We start from the raw sequence: 25,210 nt of genomic DNA on the forward strand, positions 1-25,210 counted from the left end.
CTACAAAGTGATTTTAGTTATTACTTTTCAAATTACTTTTCAGTTATTACTTTTCAGTTATTATTTTGCTTCACAAAAAGGTGAATATATAGTTTCACAATCAAAATTATTTGAGTCTTGGTGTAGGTTTACAGGAAAGGGAAAATATATACTCAAAAATATTTTATTTAGGATACTGGAAATGTTAAGGTTTGGATTGATTTTTCTTTTGCTTTCTTTTCCAACAGTGTATGCTTCTAATATTATGGGAGCTAATATGAACTGACATTTCTTTAGTATGGTCTCATATTTGTCTACTGAATAGGCTTATGTTTGAGCTAATTGACAAGAGTGACAATGCAAATGGTATGCAAATGAACTCTCTTTGGGACTCTTTTCTAAGCTCAATTGATGCCTATGCAAACAAAACACTTTGTAATATTTGGAGACATTTAATTTTGTGGTTTCTTTAGACATTTAGTATTATTGACAATGGTATAGTGGTTTGCTTCACTATTTCTGGAAAGCATTTTTGCTTTAAATATGTCACTAGCTGGCAAATTTGAAGCACAAAATAAACAAAAGCTGATAAAGATGTAATGATAAAATTAAATCAAATAAAATTAACAAATATGCTTTCACACACACACACACACACACACACACACACACACACACACACCTCACCCAAACGTTTGGGACACCTTTATCTGTTTCTATTTACAGATATAGATAGAAATAGATATATCAGTATAATGTGAGCTGGGAGTCTGGCTTAGTGGTAGATTGTTTGCCTCGCATGCACAAAGACCCGGGTTCCATTCTTAAGTATCATATACATAGACATAAGCCAGAAATGGTGCTGTGGCTCAGGCGGTAGAGTGTTAGCCTTGAGAAAGCCCAAGGGCAATGCCCAGACCCTGAGTTCAAGGCCCAGGAGTGGAAAAAAAAAGTATAATATAAACTGCATCACTATAATTTAAGAAATCTCCTAGCACCTCTAGAAAGTTCCATCACACCGTTTGGCTGTCAATCTTCCAACAAATGTCGGCTTAGCAATAGGTTTTCATTTCGCCAATATCAATTGTTTGCCTATTCTCTTATTTCATACAAAACAAAATAAAAATTTTAATCCGCAACATTTTTACATTGGTTTCTTTTGCTTCAGTATGGGTAAAGTTGCAGTGTCTCATGCTTGTAATCCTAGCCACACATTAAACTAGGATAAGAAGGAGGGTGGTTCCAGGCCAGACAGACAAAAATCTCATGAGTGTCCCATTCCTTTCATCCTAGTAATATGGAAGGCTGAGATGAGGGCCTAGTAGCCAATCATCTGAGGTGAAATGCTCTTGTGCTTCCATCTCAGAGGAAGAACCTGCGCATGGTGTGTATGCCTGACATTACAGCTGCAATAGGAAGCAAAAATTCGGGGATTGCATTTAAGGAGTGGGCGCAGGCAGAAGTGAGACATGATCTAAAAATATCCTGGGGGTGTGGGGCGAGAACAGGAGCGCCAGTCCTGGGGCTTGATCTCAGGGTATGGAGACTGTCCTTCTACACTTTTTTTGCTCAAGACTAGTGCTCTGCCACTTGAGCCATAGTGCCACTTCTGGCTTTTTCAGTGTAGGTGGTACCGAGGAACCAAACCTAGGGATTTGTTAATTCTAGATGAACACTACCAGTAGGCTGCACTCCTAGCCCCATGATTCCATTTTTAAAGCTAGCTAGTGTGCAAACCTAAGTTCAAACCTCAGTACTACTAAAATAAAGAAAAGAAAGAATCAGAGTAATTCAATATGTTTTAGTTTGTTGCACATTTTTGCTGCATTTTCATATATATTACTCAATGTATATTTTTCCTGTTTCATTTATCCCATCATTATGATCATAATTTTTCTGTGTACTTTTGAACACGTAGGTAAAAGCAAGTGTAATGTCATCGCTAGCCCATTTCATAATCACTGTTAGATCTGCATCTTTTCCTATGAAACTTACTTTTTTATTGCAAGGTATGAGTGTGGTTCTCTCACTTTCCCTACACTGGTTGACTTTTATTGGATTATTAGCATTATAATGAATACACTGATTAGTACATTGCTTTACACTCAGAGTAGGGTTTTTTTTTTTTTGCCTCTGAATAATGTTGAGGTTTGCTTATCAGATAATTATTTTCTAATACTGTCTACTTTTATACTTCATTGCACTCTCTATTTGGGACCCCTAACATAGCCTGTACTCACTGAAGAGTTTAAAGGTATTGAGGGGGGGTGATTTCCTCCATTTTCATAACCTTCACATTTGGGCCTGAACATGTCTTCATTGTGGAAGGCTGCTCCATGCGCCCTGGGATATTCAGCAGCATGTCTGTCTTCTACCCACTAGATGCCAGTAGAACTCCCTGGATTGTGACAGACTTAAATGCTCACTTATCACCACCCCCTTCAGGGCAATCACCTCAGTCCAGTTGAAAATCTGTGACCTTTGACATCTCTACTAATTGCATCATATTTTCAGTAAGGACTCTGCTCTGAAGAGTCAAAACCCAGATGTGTGAACCCTCAGGACTTCTCGCCTATGAGCTCCTCCTTAGTTCTGCCTAACACCTTCTGTGACTCCTACCTGACAAATGTGCATTGCAGGACATAGCCATGCAAGTAGCAGACAAGTTCTGTGGCTGCTTCAGGAATTCACTTTTCTATGCAGCTCTTTCATCTTTCATCCTGGTCCCAGACCTCCAGCTGCATCAGTCTCCTTTTCTCAATACAAGTAGAAAGTTTTAGGGTCAGACTTTTTTCTGTGTTTCTTCTTTGAGTACCTTAGGCCTATATAGATTATGGTTCAGTTACAGCAATCATTGTTTGACATCTTTGTTATTTGTTTGTAGCAAAAAGGGAAGTCTATTAATAATTTTACTTTGGTAGAACACTCAAGACTACCAGGCAAAATTTAGAGACATGTCTACCATCTCAAAATGAGCTGTAAGCAATGTGTCTATTCCCAAGCATGTTTGTGCTAGACACATGTTCCCAATTATCTAATAAAGTATAGTAAGGAACAGTTGATATTTATGAAAAGCCAGTTAAACATCTTTAGTAATTCAATGAATAAATCAATAAATAAAAATATTGTCATCTCACTTAGGAAAAGTGCTTGTCCAAGATCAGAAAAAATGGGGCCAGGAGGTTGGCCCAGTGGTAAGAGTGCTTGCCTAGCATGCATGAAGGCCCAGGTTCGATTCCTCAGTACCACATATATAGAAAAAAACTGGGAATGGTTCTATGGATCCAGTGGTACAGCTCTAACCTTGAGAAAGCCCAAGGACAGTGCTCAGGCCTCAAGTTCATGGCCCAGTACCGGGAAAAAAAAAAGATTAGAAAAATGCTGAGATAAAAAATGGTCCTTTCAGCTATTCTTATGTTCTTCCCCAAACTTAAAAATATTCTGCATGTGAAGGCAGAATGAATGGCACTAGTACCCAATGTACCTTTGCATTTGTCATATGTATGTGTGCAGGTTAGATTTTATACATATACATATTTACAAATATATGCATCATACATACATATTGAATAAATAAAAAATAATCAATGTTGTGTTCTATGTTGTTAACATTTTTGCTATTGACACTTGCTTGACACCAGTTGAATTCAAAATCCTGCCTATCAGTTGCTTTTAAAAATAACCCAAGACCAAATATTAAGTCTCTCAGACCTGTTATCCTAACTACACAGGAGGCTGAGATTTGAGGATTTTGCTTAGAAGCAAACCTGGGCAGGAAAGTTTCTGAGATTCATCTACACTAAACTACCAAAAAAGACCAGAAACAGAACTACGACTCAGGTGATAGAGTGCTGGTAAACCTTAGCAAAAGAAGCTCAGAGACAGCACCCAAGCCCTGTGTTCAACACCTAAGCCTGGAGCCAAATTGAAGAAGAAGAAGGAGAATGAGAAGGAGGAAGAGGACGAGGAGGAGGAGGAAGAGGAGGAGGAGGTGGAGAAGGAGGAGGAGAGGAGGAAGAAGTTAAAGCAGTCCAAAGTTCAGTTCTTTACACTGTCCATTTTGCACACTCATAATCTCACACAATATCTACTATCTTATTGATCAGGGCCTATCTTATGATACCTCAAGATGTAAGAAAGCTCTCTGACCCAGTGAGCCACATCACTTGCACATGTAAGCCCTGCTTCCTATTCATCCTTCTCTCTCCCAGGAGTTCTGTTGCCCTCTTCCTCTTTGAGTAGTGACCCTAGTTCTGTTGCCTGTAGGCAGATTCCTGTTATAAGGGACTTTTCTTTCTCATCCCAATCTATCCCCAGACTGACAAAATAAATTCTGCTATGTTACTGCCTCTGGTAGACACATTTTCCCCCCTCTTCATCAGCCCCAATTCCATTACAACCTGCCAAATAATAAAGAGTAAACTTACTGCCTAGAATAAAAATGTAAGGAGCTAGAATCAAATGTGTATGAGTTGAACACACATATTATTTATCTAAATATTTGTTGTTTGTCTTTCGAATCCAAATTGAATGTTCCATGAAAGTTGCACGGTGTGCATTTCATTTTCTAGTTTCCTTTTATTAACGAATGCATAATACACAACAGGTAATGAATAAAGATAAGAATAATCAAACATGATAGAAGAATTCTGTTCGTAAGCCAGGACTTTCCTAAGGCCTTCTTAACTTGACCATTATCTACTTTTATGAATAAATTGGTTTTACAAAAATCACATCCTTAATAATAATTATGCAGCAACTACAGAAATCATATAAGACAGAAGCATAAAATGCTATCTGCTTGTTTAAGTAAAATATTCTTGGAGCTTTGGTAGGATACATTGATAGTGACAACCACACAAGCTTTAAACTACAGGTAATGGAATGAATAGCATTGTAGAAATCATTTCCTAGTTAATTTACTTTTTATGAAAAAAGTAAACATGTTTGTAAATGTCATATCTATAGCCAATCAGATTTACCCAAAATAAATTTTGTCACCTTCAATGAAATACAGCTCATATAAAATAAAATTAAATTTAAATGCACAATTTGACAAATTTCAAAAGTATGCATATTCATTTAATCACTACTAGAACATACTTTCAGAATTTTTCTTAAACAAATTTTCAGTCAATTTCTTCCCTACAATTTATCAAATTCAGACATTAGACAAATATAGAAACATAAAATATAATGTGACAATAATTTGTATGCTCTCAACATTACAGAAATTAAATCATACATCGTGTACTCTTTTGTTCCTTGTTTCTTTCATGTAGATAAAGTGTTTGAGGTATATCCATGCGGGTTCCCATAATACTTTTTCATTTCTTTCTTATGCTTGAGGATCTCCATTATGTATTTATTTCTCAAATTCCTTGAATATTCACCAATTAAGGTAACATAGACTATTTCTAGTTTATACCATTGCTAATAAGTATGTAATAAACTAATGCATAAAATTGCTGGTAGAAAATTGTGAATCTAAGAATGGATTTGCAGGAAAACATGTTATACATAATTTGAAAAGAAACTGTTATAGAATCTTCTAAACTATTTGTGCCATTTTACATTCTTACAAGACCTATCTGAGATATCCATTTGTTTTCTCTGAATGATAGAATTGTTGCCTTTTCCATATTTGGGATAATTACAGCTGTTTACACTGACACTAAAGCTATGCTTCCAATTAGTTAACAGTGTCATAAATAAACACTTACATTCATTTATCTTTTTGGAGAAAATGTACATTATCTTTTATGTACTTACAACATTTGACTTTTATCATTATATTACTCAGGCAGTGTAACAGAGACATTGAACTACTGAGCTACTGTTTCTTGGCTCTCTGAACAGATAGTATTCAAGGCATACACCACTGTGCCATGCTTACATCATTAAACTTTAGTATATACCTTAGATCCTAATGTTTCACAGAACATGTATCTATAAAATAAATATCTCTCAGCTGGAAGCTAATTGTTTGACATTCATAATGGTTCTAGCCATAGGTACACACATATATTTAATTATCAGAAATTTAATTTGCTGAATTTCCCTTTTAACCATCTTTCATGTCCTATTCAAATAATCACTAAATAACCCAAATTCATAAAGATTATCTTCTATAAATTAATCTGGAGTTACATTTGCCATAATCTGGATATTTTAACTTACTATGTATGACATTGTTATTTATTTTATGATTATACCTTCTCTCTTGATTATTTTAATTGAAACAGAAAAGAAAAATTAATCATATTAGCCTGACAATTTTTTTTGGTAGGTCATGGGGCTTGAACTCTGGGCCTGGGTGCTGTCCCTGAGTACTCTTCAGGTCAAGGCTACAGCCCTGTCTTTGGGCCTGGGCATTATCTCTGAGCTCTTCAGCTCAGAGTTCTTGAGCCCTACCCCGAAAACCACAGTCCCACTTTCTGTTTTCTAGTGGTTAATTGGAGATAAAAGTCTTATGGTTTTTAGTGGCTGGGCTGGCTTTGAACGGAAATCCTTAGATCTCAGATTCCTGAGTAGTTAGGGTTACAAGCGGTTGAGCCACCATGCCCGGTTTAGCTTGACAATTTCTATGGAAAACAACTGTAGGGCCAGGAGTTTAGCCTAGTGGTAGAGTGCTTGTCTAGCGTGCACCAAGACCTGGGTTCAATTCCTCAGTACCATATACATAGAAAAAAAGCCAGAAGTGGTGCTGAGGCTCAAATGGTAGAGCTCTAGCCTTGAGAAAGTTCCAGGACAGTGCTCAGGTCCTGAGCTCAAGCCAGAACTGCCAAAAAAACCAAAATAGAACAACAACAACAACAAACAACAACAACAACCGTGATTGGAATTTGATTGTTTATATTAAATCAAAATAATAAATTGGAGAGAATGTACAATTACTAACACTTTAATTGTAAAATTTAAATTTTCACTTATTATCTGCATATATGTAGATTTATATACAGTATTTTTCACTTTACTTTTGTCAATTTTATTTTGTCATGACAAAAATCCCAAAGCAGGCAATTTATTGAATGGTTTATTTGTTCTTTTGTTTGGAGATTTTAGGTGCATACTACAAACTACAAATCCTAGCTGGGCTTCTCTCCTGGGCTTTGCCACCTTAGATGATAGAGTGGACCTGTATATAGGACTGGGGGTTTGTTCAAAGCTAGTGCACTTGAGTTACAATCCACTTCCATATTTGGTAACTGATCAGAGATAAAATGTCTCACCCACATCCTTACCTCAGCTGGCTTCAAGCTGCTGTCCTCAGATCTCAGCCTCCCGCGTAGCTTCTTTTGATATCAGCTTTGACCCGAATCATATAAATTATACTTTTTAAAGTTTTTTTTTATTTTTACGTTCTTTTTGCTGGACATGGGACTTGAACTCAGAGCTTGTGTGTTTTGGCTCAGGTCTAACTGCCCTAACACTTGAGCCAACCTTCACTTTTGGGTTTTTTTTTAATTTATTAAGAATTTCCAACACTCTCTGTCCCATATAGTTTCAAACTATGATCCTTAGAGCCCAGCTTCCAGTCTCTAGGATTACAAGTTTGAGACACTAACACCTATATTTTTAATTTTTTCAAAATATTTGATAAGACATTACAGATATCTATAATCTATATATAACTAACTTTCACTGGTATCAAAACATCGCTTGTATGATTTTGAATACCAGAAAATATAGAAATAATTGAAAATATAGATTTTTCAAGAGTTATATGAAGTGTTTTAAATAAATATTAATTGGATCAAGTCATCAGCTTATAGTGGACAAATCTTCTGTATACACAGTAAATTTTTGTTCTTTTGCTATGAAAGCTATTGAACTCTAAACAAAATGAATTCTAGGATTAGGAAACAAGAGGTTTATCTTTGTGATATTTGTTCTTAATGTACTATGTGAGGTTATTTCTTTTCTCATTTTTTTTCCTTTATGGTTAGTCTCATATGGCCACTGTATCTCTATATTGTATATATGTATATTGTATATATGTTTGTTTGTTTATTTGAAATAGGGAAAGGAAGGGGAAAAACAAGATGATTGGGAGCAGGTGGCAGGGGAGGGAAAGGGGGACAAAACTATGAAAAGAAGTATCAAAGTTCGAGAAGTAATGCACTCATTATTTGACGAACGTAACTATACATTATCCCAACAATAAAAAACAATTTTAAAAAGAGTTACATGAAGTGCTCTATAGATATGAATTTGATGAAGTTATCAGCTTATGGTAGGCAAATCTTCTGTATACACAGTAAATTTTTATTCTATTTGATATATCAGGGTTTGAAATATTCCATTAGAATGGTAGTTTTTATGCTTCTAGTTAATATTCTGCAATTATGTGCATACTCATTAAATGTTTAATGTTTCTTGATGAATCGAACCCTTTATGAATGTTCTTCTCAAGTCTTATTCTTTTCACAGTAAAATTCTTTTCTAAATTCTTCAAGAATAAATATACACATTACCAGCTTATTTAAGAGCAACCTTGATGTACATCACCTTTACAATTAATAAATAAAAATAAATGAGAAAAAATAGAATTAAAAATATACATTTTGAAATATTTGTATATTCACATGAAATTATAATTTAATATGATTTTCATGACATATATGTCTTTTATTTACTGTAAACCTATATTCTTAGGTTTTAACTATTTCCTACTCAGTGTCAGTCCTTCCAACCTTCTCTATCAGTTTTTCTTTCAAGACAAAGGGTACGGGAAATCAGAAGCTTTTACAGAAAGAAATTAATCAAAGGAAAAAGGAAAGAAAAAAACAATAAAATAATAATAATAAAAACTCTTGCTTCCATTTCTTGGAGTTCTTTCAATAAGCATCTTCAAGTAGTTAAATGACATTACAAATGTGTGTATACATACAAAACGCTCACAACGTATGAATTTATTTTCTTCTAATAAAATTGCTGTTCATATTTTTGTATATTTTCTAAGTCACAGATTTAAAATGTATGCTACTATATTATTTTCCACAAAATAATTATGTTTTGTACATTTTTAAGGGGAAAAAACGTCTTTTATATTTACCCATATAATTATCTTCTCATGCTCTCTTCATTTATTTGGGAAGATTTAAATTTCCGTCTGTTATAATTTCCTTTGTGCCTGAAGGACTTCATTAACAATTGTTATGCTATTACGATACTTGTCATTAATTTTCCTAGATTTTGTTTGGGGCAAAAACTTATAAAGTTATCTCTTAATTATTTTACAAATAATATTACATGAACCATTTTTTTTGCCAGACCTGGGCCTTGAACACGAGTCTGACAACTACTGGGCTTTCGCAAGGATACAGCTCCACCACTTGAGTCACAGAACCACTCCTGGCTTTTTTCTATGTATGGGGTACCAAAGAATCAAACCCAGTTATGAGACAAGCACTCTGCCACTAGGCCAAACTCCCCCCCCCCAAACATTTACCTTTTTGTTTTCTTTTTTCCATATATTTTTATTGTAATTAATAGAAGGGTTACATTATATTGACCGGATGGAAGGTGTATTACTTCAAAAACATTGATACCGTTTCAATTCTCTTGGTCCCCATTTCCCTCCCCAACCCCTCCGCTCATCTTGTTTTCCCCCCTTCCCTATCCTATTTCAAAAAACCAGATACTTATACAAGAGCACAAGGTTTCTATTGATTATGACAAATGAGGGAAACCATTGAGCCTATGTTCCTTTGAGTATGGCTTACTTCAATTAATATTTTTTGTTCTAAGTCTTTCCATTTGGTAACAAATAGGGCGATGTCATTCTTTCTGACAGCAGCATAGAATTCCATTGTGCATAAATATCAAATCTTGTTGATCCACTCATCAACTGAGGGACATCTAGGTTGGTTCCATACCTTTACTATGGTAAATAGTTCTGCAATGAACATTGTTGTGCTGGTGGATTTAATATGTCTTTGTTTCTGGATGATTGGGTAAATGCCAAGTAGTGGAATTGCTGGGTCATAGAGGAGCTCTATGTTTAGTCTTTTGAGGAACTGCCATACTGCTTTCCATAGTGCTTGAATGAGTTTACACTCCCACCAACAGTGTAGTAGTGATCCCTCCTGGCCACATCCCCTCCAGCATCTGTTGTTATTAGTTTTCTTGATCCTGGCAATTCTAATTGGAGTGAGGTGGAATCTTAGAGTTGTTTTGATTTGCATTTCTTTTATGACCAGAGATGTTGAGCATTCCTTCATGTGTCTATAGGCCATTTTTGTTTCTTCTACAGAGAAGACTCTCTTTAAGTCTTTGGCCCATCTTTTAATGGGATGGTTGATACTTTGGAGATTAGTTTTGGAGTGATTTCAATTTTTTGAGCTGTTGATATATATTAGATATGAGGCCTTTGTCTGTTGTATGGTTGGTGAAGATCCTCTCCCACACTGTAGGCTTCCTAATTAGTTTACCAGCTATGTCCTTTGCCATACAAAAGCTCTGCAGTTTAATGCAATCCCACTTATCCAGCCTTTCTCTGATTTGTTGTGCTTCTTGGTCCTTATTAAGAAAGTTTGACCTGTGCCAAAGAGACGTAGCATTTCTCCTATTCCTTCTTGTAAAGTTTTCCTTGTATCTGCTTTTACCTCGAGGTCTTTGATCCATTTGGAGTTAAACCTGTTGCAGTGTGACTAAAAAGGATCCAAACTTTAGTTTTCTGTAGCTGCTTAACCAGTTCTGCCAGCACCACTTGTTGAAGAGGCTGTCTTTCTTCCATTCTCTTTTTTTGGCTCGCTTATCAAAGCTAGGTGGTCATAGATCTCTGGGTTAATATCTGGGTCCACAGTTCTATTCCATTGGTCTTCAGGCCTGTTCTTGTGCCAATACCAAGCTGTTTTGATAATTATAGCTCTGTAATAGAGTCTAAAGTTTGGTATTGAAATTCCTCCTGTGCTGTTCTTTCTGGTAAGAAGTGTTTTTGCTATACGGGGTCTTTTATTATTCCATATGAAATGTTGGCATATAGGAAGGCAGTTGATTTTTTCCCTCTGCTTTTATTTTTTATTGTAATTAATAAAAGGTTTACATGGTATTTGCCAGATAGAAGGTGCATTAATTCACATATATTGATACCCTTTCACATGTCTTGGTCCCCATTACCCTCCCATCCACCCCCCCCCCCCCCCCGTCTTGGCTTGGTTATCCCCCCTTCCCTGTCCAATTTCAAATAACCAGATACAAATAAATCCAATATATCAGATAACAAAGTGAGATACTGTAACAATATGAGATACCCAAGGGACAGCAAAGGAGATGAGAGATAACATATACATTAAGGACAACAATCATTCATTGTATGGCTTTTGTTTCAATATCCTGGAGGTCCTTTCAATTAGCTTCATACTATATGGCCTCATGTATCAAGGTTTTGCTCTATTGCAGATCTCTGCTAATAGAGCTCAGGTTTCTACTGATTATGACAAATGAGGGAAACCATTGAGCCTAATTTCCTTTGAGTCTGGCTTACTTCACTTAATATGATTTTTTCTAAGACTTTCCATTTCCTAACAAATGGGTCGATGTCGTTTTTTCTGACAGCAGCATAGAATTCCATTGTGTACAAATACCACAACTTGTTGATCCACTCATCAACTGAGGGACATCTAGGTTGGTTCCATATTTTTGCTATGGTGAATAATGCTGCAATGAACATTGTTGTGCTAGTGGATTTAGTATGCCCTTGTTTCTGGATGGTTGGGTAAATGCCAAGTAGTGGAATCGCTGGGTCATAGGGGAGCTCTATGTTTAGCCTTTTGAGGCACTGCCACACTGCTTTCCATGGTAGTTTGTACTCCCACCAACAGTGTAATAGGGATCCCTCCTGGCCCCATCCCCTCCAGCATCTGTTATTATTCGTTTTCCTGATCCTGGCCATTCTAACTGGAGTGAGCCAAAAAAATAGAATGGAAGAAAGAGCCTCTTCAACAAGGGGTGCTGGCAGAACTGTTTAAGCACCTGCAGACAGCTAAAGTTGGATCCTTTTTTGTCACCCTGCACTAGAATTAACTCCAAATGGATCAAAGACCTGGAGGTAAAAGCTGACATAGTGAAAACTTTACATAAAGGAATAGGAGATACACTAGACCTCCTTGGCACAGGTCGAAACTTTCTTAATAAGGACCAAGAATCACAGCAAGTAAGAGAAAGGCTGGATAAGTGGGATTGCATTAAACTGCAGAGCTTTTGTATGGCAAAGGATAGAGCTAGTAAATTAATTAGGAAGCCCTCAGAGTGGGAGAAGATCTTCACCAATCATACATCGGACAAAGGCCTCATATCTAAAATATATCAACAGCTCAAAAAGTTGAATCAATCCAAAACTAATCCCCAAAGTAACAACCATCCCATTAAAAAATGGACCAAAGCCTTAAAGAGAGTCTTCTCTGAAGAAGAAAGAAAAATGGCCTATAGACACATGAAGAAATGCTCAACATCTCTGGTCATAAAAGAAATGCAAATCAAAACAACTCTAAGATTCCACCTCACTCCAGGCAGTTGATTTTTGAGGGTTAATTTTGTACCCTGTTACCTTGCCAAAGTTTTGAATCAGCTCAAGCTGCTTGGGAGTGGAGTCTATAGGTTTCTTTAAGTACAGAATCATATCATCTGCAAAGAGGGAAAGTTTCACTTTCTCTTTTCATATTTGGATCCCCTTTATGCTTCCTTCTTGCCTTATTGCTGTGGCTAGGAATTCTAATTCTATGTTAAAGAGGAGTGGAGAAAGTGGGCATCTTTTTCTTGTTCCTAATTTTAGAGAAAAATGGCTTTCGCTTTTCACCATTAAGTATCATACTAGCTGTGGGTTTGTCATACACAGCCTTTATTATACTGAGTAATTTTCAATGGATTCCTAATGTCTCCAGAGCTTTTAGCATAAAGGGGTATTGGATCTTGTCAAATGCCTTTTCTGCATCTATTGAGACAATCATATGATTCTTGTCCTTGCTCCTGTTGATTTACAGTAATTGATTTGTGTATGTTGAACCCGTTTGGTATCCCTGTGATGAATCCTGTTTGACCATAATGTATATTATTTTTGATGAGTTGCTGATGAAGGTTGTTCAGTATTTTGGTGAGAAGTTTTGCATCAATATTCATCAAAGAAATGGGTCTATAGTTATCTTTCTTTGATGAATCTTTGTCTGGTTTTGGGATGAGAGTTACAGTGGCTTTGTAGAATGAGTTTGGCAAAGAACCTTTGTTTTCAATTTTGCTGAAGATCTTCAGGAGTATTGGTATGACCTCTGCTTTGAAGACCTTACAGAATTCAGCTGTGAATCTATATAATACCACCACAGGTCCCTGTTATATGCCCCCCAAAATACCCACAATCTATTCTGTATTGTATTTAAGTCCCTCTGTATTGCTCAACGACCATTAACTGTAGATCCATGCATTATACAAGTTGAAGGATGAACAGAGGACTAGAGATAGAGAATAGTATGAAAGACAAAAGAGGAACTCGACAGAAGATGACGGTGATTCATTGTGAGTCTTTCTGAGCTCTCACCAAAATACCAGTTCTAGTATTGTAAGGGAAAGTTCATACCCAAAGATCGATCCTAAGTAAGCTTTAAAACCACAAAGATCTCAGTCATCTTCCTATTTTTTTTAACTTTAGTATTGTAAAATCTCAATTGTTCTTCTTCTTTTCCTTTTTTTTTTTTTTTTTTTTTTTGTCAGGCATGGACCATGAACTCTGGGCCTGGGTGTATTCCCTAACCTCTTCAACTTAAGACTACCACCCTATCCTTTGAGCCACAGCTCCACTTCCCATTTTCTAGTGGTTAATTGGAGATAAGAGTCTCTTGGACTTTAGTGCCCAGTCTCCTGAGTAGCTAGGATTACTGGCTTAAGCCACCATGTCCAGTTCTTTTTCTCTGTTTTCTACAGTTCCACCAGGAACTCAATCCTCTCTTTTATCTAGGAGTCCTTTCATTTTAATTTTTTTTTCTGAGTTCTACTAAGATTGTCTCTATAACATTACTGATGTTTTATTATGATGTAGCTTAGAATGGCATATAACTTTGTATGACCTCTGCTCACAAATCTTTAAATAGCTAGGATATTTGTATTTATCAGATTGTTATTTCATATATTTTAAATGCTTCCCTTTCTGATGTATTTTTATGAATCCATTTTTTGTCTCAGATGAAACATCAGTTACACATATATGAAGTTAATTGACAATTTCCTAAGAATCAATAGACATCTGTTTTTTCCAGTGATTTTTGTCTTTTATAAATTATTTTGATACATTATATTATCTCGAGTACCCAATAGTACAAATGTACACCACCACATCTAGCTTGCTTGCTGAGATGGGATCTGTGTTACTTAATGGCTAGGTTGTTCTCAAATCCTGAACTTGCTTATCTCTACTTCTGAAATCTCTAAAAGTACAAATGTAAACCACTATGCTCAACTACATTCATGTTTGCTATTTAGGGTTTCTGGATGCTTTTAGGGCCAATTATCCTTCATTTTAACAAAGAAATAAAGAATGAAAGAAAGAAATTAAAAGAAAGAAAGAGGGGCTAGGAGTTTGGCCTAGTGGTTAAAGTGCTTGCCTAGCATGCATGAATACCTGGGTTCGATTCCTCGGTACCACATACATAGAAAAAAAGCCGGAAGTGGTGCTGAAGCTCAAGTGGTAGAGCTCTAGCCTTGAGAAAGTCCAAGGACAGTGCTCAGGCCCTGAGCTCAAGCCCAGGACTGGCAAAAAAAAAAAAAAAAAAAAAAAAGAAAGAAAGAAAGGAAAAAAGAGGAGAAAGAAGAAAAAAATTATGACAATAAAAATTTATTTATCTTATTTTTTATTTTTTGTTTCTTTTTATAAATTTTATTGTTGGGATGATGTACAAAGAAGTTTCAGGTTCATCAGGTAGTACTTACAATACTTTTTGTTTTTCCCTTAACTTCCATTTTGCAAATAAACAAATAAACATATACACAATATACCAGTTACCACATTCCTATACGTTAAAGACATTAGATAAACCATAAAGGAAAAAGAGAGGAAAAAATAGCTTCACATAGTACATTAAAGACAACAATCACGAAGATAAACATCTTGTTTCCTTATCTTGGAGTTCATTTTTCTTAGCCTCGTCCTATATGGATATATGGACATATGTATATAGCTTCCAAGATATTATGATCCTCTTCTAGGAGAATCCTAGACATATACTAATTGTTACAGATGAGGGAAATCATGGAGCCTTTGTTTCTTTGAGTCTGCCTTACTTCACTTAATATGATGTTTTCCAAGTCTTTCCATTTCCTTATACATTGGGCAATGTCATTCATTCTGATGGCAGCATAGAATTCCATTGTGTATAAGTACCACATCTTGATCCAGTCATTTACTGAGGGCCATCTGGGTTGGTTCCATAACTTAGATATGGTGAGTAATGCTGAGATGAACATGATTGCCCTGGTAGGCTTAATATGGCTTGGTTTCTGGATAAATGCCAAGTAATGGGATTGCTGGGTCATAGGGGAGCTCTATGTTTAAACTTTTGAAGAACCACCATACTGCTTTCCAGAGTGGTTGATCAAGTTTACACTACCACTAATAGTGCAGTAGAGATCCCTCTGGCCACATCCCAGTCAGCTTCTGTTATTAGATTTTTCAATAATTGCCATTCTAACTGGATTAGGTGGGATCTCAAAGTTGTTTCGAGTTATATTTATTTCATGCCCAGAGATGTGGAGTATTTATTCCTGTGTCTATAGGACATTCCTATTTCCTTTTCAGAGAAGTCTTTCTTTAAATATTTAGCCCATCTTTTAATGGTATTGTTGTTTCTTTGTGAATTTGATTTTGAGGAATTTAATTTCTTGAGATGTAGGTGTATATTAGATATGAGGCCCTTGTCTGTTGTATGGCTATTGAAGATCTTTTCCCATTCTGTAGGCTTTTTACTTAACTTTCTAGCTATTTCCTTTGCCATACAGAAGCTCTGCAGTTCAATGCAGTCCCATTTGTCCAAACTTTCTTTGATTTGTTATGTTCCTGGGCCTTTATTAAAAAAATTTTGACCCATGCCAGGGAGCCAAGGCGAGTTTCCTATTTCTTCCTGTAAAAATTTCATGGTTTCTGTTTTTACCTCAAGGTAAAAATCCATTTGGAATTGATTCTGGTGCAAAGAGATAGATAACAATCCAATTTTAGTGTTTTACATGTGTTTAGCCAGTTTTGGCAGCACCTTTTTTTGAAGATGCTGTCTTTCTTCCAGCCAGTATTCTTGGCTCCTTTATCAAAATTAGGTGCCCATAGGTCTGTGGGTTCATTCCTGGGTCTTCAGTTCTATTCCATTGGTCCTCAGGCCTCTTCTTGTGCCAGTACCAAGCTGTTTTTATTACTATAGCTTTAAAGTTTAACAGTAAATTTCTTAGTTTCAAATTTATTTGTCTGGCAAGAATATAAAGTATTTTTACCATGTGTTTATTTCCACTTATCCTAGATTTTTAACCTGATGTTAACTTCATTTATACATTTCAGTACTCAATAAATGAATAATTAAGTAAATATTTTGGAGTAACATCACTTTCCACTGGTGTAGCTGTCTCAATTACTCACACAATTTTATTTTATTTTTATTTTCATTATTATTGTAGAGGTAATATCCAGAGGGGTTACTGTTAATTCCAATACAGTTAGTTACAAAATTTTAAACAATTCTTCTTTATCTTATTTTTTATTTTTATTTTATTTCATTTTCTATTACTGGGGCAATGTATAGAGGGATTACAGTTACATTCACCGATAGTAGGTGCATCACTTATCACACATTGATACTCCTTCTTATGTTTTTGTCCCCATTTTCTTCCCTCACCTCCTCCCAATCATCTTGCTTCCTCCCTTTCCCTTTCCTATTTCAAATAAACAAACATATATATTATATGCCAGATAACAAAGTCAGATACAGTAACAATATGAGATTAACCAAAGGACAACAAATAATCCTCTGCTAGAAGAGTCTTAAATGTGTAATAATTATTGCAAATAAGGAAAACTACTGAATCTATATTCCTTTGGGTCCTGCTTACTTCCCTTAATATGATTTCTCCAAGTCTTTTCATTTCCTTACAAATGGGGCGATGTCATTCTTTCTGATGGCAGCATAGAATATGACTTGTCTTGCTAAGAGTGAAAATCCATAAGATTTGACTATGCACAACCCATTGCATCATCTTGCTTGTGTTTCTCAGTTGTTATTTCATCACGATGGAAGCTGAGAATGTGCTAATACAGTGGTGCATAATTCTCACAAAAGCATAAGAAATTATACTCTCATGGTAATACCATGAAGTACTGTATTTAAAGCCCTGATTATTTGCCCTAGCTTCTAACAGGGGTGAATAAACACTAATTCACCTTACCCATGTGACTCCATGATATCTTTAGGATAAGTGCTGTTATATGGTGTTATAATGTGCACATTAGTGTATTTGCTAAATGATGACTAGTTCTTGTCCTTTGTTCTCCTACAAATTTGAGGCCCATGAGATCTGTATTTTAAGCAGCTTGTTCAGAAGTACAATCACAATGTTGCTATAAAACACTATAAGATCTACATTTTGTCAAAGCATTTAACCCATGCTTCCATAAATAGACAAAATAATTCATGAGCCTTGACTATCCCCACTGACATTATTGCTCACTGTAGAGCAGTATAAGAAATGCAAGCAAGGTGAATGCCCTTGTAATACCAATTATAATTCACATATTGATAACTTCAAGCTCAGGAATTAAACACAATGCCTTCAGCAAGCATTTAGATTAGGAACATATGGTGCTCTCACATTTGACAGCTGGCTTCCACACCTCTACACATACATTTGAGCAAATGGAACAGAAGGAACAAAGTGAAGGAATTTCTCAGTTTTAGGAAAACAGCTGGATAATATTTTCATGGTCACTACTTACCCTACAGGATTTCCTCATGCAGTTCTCATGCAGTCCTTCAATCTGATCTTTTAAAATATGTTATGCATCCCTCTAAAACTGGACAACAATAACCCAAATTGAATAAAAGAAATCCAGAAAGAGAGATGAGATATGGAGTTCAAAATTGTATTAGTTCTATGAACCGAAGTACTGCTTAAAACTTTTTCAGCTTCCCTATCTCACTATTAGATGATATGTAGGAAGACTATAAGAAATGATAAAGTACATTGCATTGATCTCCAATGCGGCTGTTTTCATGGACTGCATGTTTTAAGTTGTATTCTTATTATTTACAACATTCATTACCATGGACTTCTGTAAAATTGTATTTAGAAAGAAACTGAAACAATAGACTCATTTTCCTTTCAGAGAAATAAATATAAATTACAAGAGAACAGGAAAACAGGTATATCAGAGATCTAGAACTCTTAATTCAGCTTTTATTTTATGAGGCTTTTAAAAAATCTATCTATCTGTCCATCTGTCTATCTATCTATCTATCTATCTATCTATCTATCTATCTATCTATCTACATAGAGCAGTAATTTTTATTTCTGAAACTAAGTGTTGAGCTCTATAGAATACCTCCACAGAGTTTTTCTAACAGTCTTCTCCAAGTTGGTTGAATGTGCATCTATCCATTACAGCCTTGTCCTCTTCATCTGAAGGAGTCACTTTCATAAGGTCATCACTGAGGTCAGCAGCAATAGCCATCTCTAAAAGATCCAATCAGGCCTGTGATGGTATCAGGGTGACTGTTTGTTTATCCATTTAATTTTTAATTTATTTCTCAAACCTGTTATTTTGAGTTTATCACCTATTTCATACTTGTATAATAAGGTTCAAAAATCTGAGTCTTTTTTTTCTTCAGACTGAATTTTGGAAACATAATAGCATTGGGATATCTGTGCCGTCTATCACTGATGCTGAAATAGATGGAAAATCTATTTTCCAAGGTTAACATGAACATAACCACTTGAATTGTTTTATTTATTTATTTGTTTGTTTGTTTGTGGGTCTGAAGGCTTGAACTGGGTGGGCCTGGGCTTTGTCCCTGAGCTCTTCAGCTCTAGGCTACCACCCTATCCTGGAGCCAAGCCCCACTTCCTGTTTTCTTCAGGTTAATTGGAGACAAGAGTCTCAGGTCCTTTTGTGCCTGGGCTGGCTTTGAACTTTGATCCTCGGATCTCAGCCTCCTGAGTAGCTAGAATTACAGGAGTGAGCCACTGCACCGGGCCTTGAATTGTTTTCTGTTGCACTGATTGCTATATTATGATTTTACTCTATGCAGTTCATTTAGGGAGCACCCTATATATCATCGTTAACAGTCATTCAAGAGACATCTCATGCTAGTTCACAAAATAACTTAATAGTAATTACTCAAGGATTTAGGATATAAATACTGTCCAAAATTGTTATTAAAAATAAGAAAAATATAAATATTATATACATTTATTTATAAATATATGACTATAGAACTATCATATATATGTATATATACATATAATATGTGTATGTATTGTATGTTCATGCATACATGTGTATATATGCATATGTGTACAGCTTTATGTGTATGTATATATATATATATATATATATATCAAAACTGGTTGAAAAAATAGATGGATCGATGAACAATAGAATGAGTGAAGATTTTCATTTTGAATATTAACATTTTTCTTACACATGTTATCAGTTTACTGTTCTTAATTAAATCTCAGTAGGCTATGTCTACTCTGTTCAGTAGATACGTACTGATTTTCTAGAAGTGTAGTAAAAGTGCATGATTTGGCTGAACTGGAATTTCATGCAAGCTTAAATTTTCAATTCAATTTTTTCATAGGCAATGTATATTATCTACTGAGCTACTACCAGATTAAGAGTTAGATTTTCTAAAACTTTTGAAATTCTTTTTCAAGGTAATACTTGTGTCTTAATAGTTTTAGTACTCATTGTTTTCCTTTTTATTTGTCTTAAATATATCTGTAAATATGAAAGTCCTTCTGAACCCATCCACATTTTGAAGAAGTTTAGAACTAATCAGAGACAGTTTTGCACTGCATTCAAGGATTTGTTTATTTCGACTGTGGTTACTACTAATCACATTTGGGAAATACCTGCTTTATCTTGTGGAGAATTTGGTGGTTTTAGCTATATTAGGTACATTGAAAAGCTTTTTTAGGAAAACTTGAGAATACAGACAAAGCTCTGTCTTCTGGCTTCCCAACTCTACAAGGAAGAAAGTGTCCAGGTGGTTTCTTCCATTTCCCTGTGAGTTTCTCATTGTAAAATAAAATAGATACTGGATGATTATGGATTTCACTGGTATGGACAGCATCCAGTTCTCAAAGGGCCCAGTATGAATTGTAGTATAATACAATTAAATTACCATACATAATACTGTCCTAAGACAATGGTAGATAACCTACAAAAGAGAATAAGTATTATTAAAAGCCTAGTGAAGAAAAGCAATCTTTCCATCAAAGCCTTATGGGGTCTCTAATTGTTTCTTTCTGTTTCTAATGAAAAGAAGAATTTACTATCAGATAAAGCATATAGACTACTTATTGTTTGAACTTAAGAAAGTGTGCACAGATAATAGTAAGCTTTCTAACATTGTGCTAGGTATTTTGAGAAGGAAAGAAAACCAAACATTCACTAGCATGGATATTATCCCCGGAAAGGAAGGCCAGATTAAAAAAATAATAAAAATTTAGAGAAGAGATAGATCCAGTGTGAATACTATTCAGGAAATTGAGAACTCTGTTTACCTATAAATGATTTTAGCATCCAATTTTCGAAAGTAAAGAAATAGATGATTTAGAAACATTTCAAAAATGAATCATTTCTATCAGACCTCAGAAGTAGAACTTTATCATCCATGGAAAGTAGATTCTCAGAAGTGCAAGAAGAATTAAAATTAAAATGTCTAAAAATTAAAAGTCTTTTGTGGATAAATTAGTTATAAATGTTTAGGAGCCAATATGGAGCTATATATTAACATCATAATAATATAGCACATGTAATATGATTGTATTTGTAAATAGTCCTACCAAGAAACTGAATGAAATGGAAGAGTTCACAGGAAGCTCAAGAAAACCTCACTTTTATTAATGCAGAACTTGTAATTTAGTTATAAATATCTACTGATCACAAAACAGATTCTCTTCTTATCCAAGCAAGTATCTGCATGAGTACTTTGGGGACATTGGAAGTACATAAAAGGCAGTTAGTACATTCAGCCTCTCGGCTCTTTTAAAAATCAGTAAGTAGCCGGCTGTGCCCTTGCCAACTGAGTATGTACTTTGAGCCGATTCATGACATCTATCAAAACACTGTTTACATTTACTTAATAATGTTAACTTAAGCATTTTATTACCATGCTCTGCAAACTGCCTGAGTATACTAAGGAAATCTGCTCATGGGAAAAGCATTTAAGCAATAGCGGACTACATAAAAAGCCCAGCATCTCTGGAGGTAAACTGTATGACACCTGGAATGACACAAGGCCTCTGTTGTTTTTGTCCAGAGTCAACTGGGAATCCCCTGTGGTCAAGGAAATGCTGGTGAAAGCAAATGCCTTTCCCTACAAACATCTGCAGCTCCAGAGTAGTGCAGCTTTAAACAGGACTGCAGATTTGCATAGCATGCCAATAAGTAGATGAGATGCAGATTGCTCATCTTCTCACAGTTTTTAAGTGAACATTATGAAGCAAGGCATCCTTCCTTCCTATTCAAGCCTTTGAAGAGCAAGTGCCCCAAATCAGAAGTTTTGTAACTAATCCACTCTTGAGTTATCGAACCATAAAATTATATTTAAGCAATTGCCTTGACAGCTAAAATACAGAGCTTATTTTTTCCTCTTTGCTCTAATAACTTAAAAAATGGAAATAAGGTTTTAAAAATGAATCCATCATCATTTTCTCCTTCCTTGTTATAATAATAATAGTAGTAGTAATGATAACTTCAGCTTGGGTGAAGACATTTAAATATTATTCAAATTAAAGTACAGAAAATATATTAGAATGTGTTTGGAGATGAGATATCTGGAACAGTGCTCTATGATAATTGTCTTCCTTTAAGATGTTTAAATGTTAAATTATAATCTTAGTTTTGTTATCTTAATGTTTTGGTACTAGAATATGGATTAAACTAAGGGTATTACACATGTATCCTACATTACAGATGTATTCCTAGGTTTTTTTGTCTCTATTTTATTTTTGAGATATTATTTCTCTAATGTTCCCCTGGCTGATGTTGAATTTTAAGTCTCTCACCAAATAGTTCACAATGTAGACATGAGTAACCACTACTCATTAATATTGTTAATATATACCCAAGAAAAACTCACATAACTATCAAAACAAAATCAAATTTCTATCAATGGAAAATCATATTTTTATTTGCTATAAAATAAAAACAAATTAGCACATCAGTCAAATGGAACAGAATAAGAAATGAAAACTAGAGCGAAAGTTGGAGTATCTGATACTACACTACGTAAATACTATAGTACATTTATTTTTTTGAAAAACTGTACTAATTATTTATATTCATATAGAACTATTCATTTTCATCAAAATAATGTATAGATTCCTACATGACAACCACACAACAATTTCAGTAATTTAGTTGCCTTTCAGTATTTGATTATTGAGATGCTTTTACTAAGATATGTAATTATATACAGACAAATGATAACAACATGAAGAAACTGTATAGGAAAATATGATGTACTTTCTAAGTGAGAAATTTCAGATGTAATTAACCTAAATTAAGAAAAAAAAGAGGGGCCGGGAGTTTGGCATAGTGGCAGAGTGCTTGCCTAGCATGCACGAAGACCCAGGTTTGATTCCTTGGTACCACATACTTAGAAAAAGCCGGAAGTGGTGCTGAGGCTCAAGTGGTAGAGCTGTAGCCTTGAGAAATATCCAAGGGCAGTGCTCAGGCCCTGAGCTTAAGCACAGGACTGGCAAAAAAAAAAAAAAAAAAGGAGAGAGAAACAAAGAAAGAATAAGATAAGGAAGAAAAGAGCAACAAAAAAAGAGAAATTTCATTTTGCTAATAAGAGCAGTACAGTGCCAACTTCAAATTGCTCAATTCTTCTGTTTCTCAATTGTCATATTTTATTGGTAAAAAATAATAAGCATTACAGTGTACAATCAAAAACATCTTTCCTGTGAACTAAATAATTTAATTTCACCTTCAATATCAATAAGCAATGTGAAACATAAAATTGACAATGTAACCTTATTTAATATTTTACTGTATTTTGTACATTACAAATTATGTTATTGTGTATTTTGTATGTGTGGATATTAGTACTATGAAAGACAGCATATTTTAAATCTAGAGTGTGTAATTCTATAACTTTCATGATCATTTGAAAATGGCTTCAGTGTATTTAGGATAATCAGCTTTAGATTCTCAAAGACTATTGTTAATATAAATAAAATACACTAAGTCATCATTCATATCCCACATGTTGGTGACTGAAAAATGTGCTCTGATAAATGAAATGGGAAATTTCTTACACCAGCATTTCTTTATAGGAAGATTTATTTCTAACTCTGAATGCCACAAACATTCTAATCACTGTTTTGTAACTGTCATACCTAACACTTCCCCTTCCATTTACCCCAGTGATAAATATAGCTTTACAATTGGCTTGAAGATTTGCCTTCCCATCGAATAGCTCATGATTCTTGAGTTCAAGACTTAGGACTCCATATGTCACCAACTTAAGGCAGGGTCTCATCAAGTAGGACTTGAAATAGATGGTCTTTATAAAAGAACATTAAACCTGGCTTCTGTTTGGATGGCTTCTTTAGCTCATGTCATCACTAACCAAGTCTGTCACCCAAGTTGAAGATGCATGAATTCCACTAGCAAATGTATTATGAATTATACTTCATCTGAAGTGGCCTAAGGATTGAAGAGACCTTAGTTGTTAATTTCCTTCATTTAATTTTTCAGCAAATTTAAGTACTCAAAATTGCAAATTAGTATTAAAATACTCTAGCCATTTTTCACTTGTGAAACTCATCCGTGATAAAGCGGTCATGTTTTCCTGTCTGATACATGACTTTTCTCATGTATTTTAGCAGTCCTTGGCCCTTATGTTAAAATATTTTCATAGCAAGGTGTAAAAAGGTACTGAGAGCCTCAAGGTATAATTTCTCAATCATGATCTGTCTTTTCACCCTAGAACAATTACATACATCCTAAGGTGGAATCTTCTACCGTTATTTCCAGAGTTCAATTTTGCAAAACCATCAGTGTTGGCTTAATTGTATCAGTGAGTTCTTAGCTGAATGGACTTTGGTCTTGTCTTGTCCCTTCACCAGATATTCATTTTCTGCCCCTGATAAAGTGGATAGCTTTACTCCATCAAACACTTCATTCCTGATATGCTCAGAAGCCATGGATTCAAGTAACCATCAACTAAAACCATGAGCCGGAATAAGTCCCTCCTCCTTTAAAGTAAGATGCCCAAGTATTTTAAAACAGCAACAAAAAAAGTGACTAACATGGACCATAAAATGATTTGGTGAATCCAGGTGACATAAAAATAATTTACTTTAAAAACAAATAGATAAAATTAACATGTTAGAAATTATGTACATCAATGATAAAACAGTAAAAAAACATTTAAAGTAATAAAAAATGATTTGATGAAGTGCCTCTATTTTAGGAAAGAGCCTCTATTTTAGGAAAGTCAATATACTTTATTCAAAACTACTGATTTAATTATTAATAACATCTAAGATTGAAGTTTGATAATATATATATATATTATATCATGCAACTACTCTGGAGACAGAGATCAAAAACACCAAGCCACTAGAAAAGTCTGACAGTCAATCTTAACGAACTGGGAAGTGGTCCTTATATCACAGCTACATTGATAAAAGGATCAATAGCCAAGGCTGGAATGGGAAAAATCTGGAAAATCTATCAAAAAAAAATAACTTATCAAGCTTGGTGCTAGCGGATCACATCTGTAATCCTAGCTATTTAGGAGGCTGAGTTCTGTGAATCACAGTTCAAAGCCAGCCCTGTCACAGAGGTCCATGAGACTCTTGTCTCCAATTAACTTCCAGAAAACTGAAAGTGGTGCTGTGTCTCAAGGGGTAGGTTGGTAGCCTTGAGTTGAAGAGCTCAGGGACAATGCCCCGTCCCAGAGTTCAAGCCCTATAACTGACAAAACAAACAAACAAACAAAAATAACCAAAAGATGTTTTGGGATTG

Source organism: Megascapheus bottae, chromosome 6, assembly GCF_031878675.1.
Source record: "Megascapheus bottae isolate mThoBot1 chromosome 6, mThoBot2.hap1, whole genome shotgun sequence".
NCBI classification, from domain to species: Eukaryota; Metazoa; Chordata; class Mammalia; order Rodentia; family Geomyidae; genus Megascapheus; species Megascapheus bottae.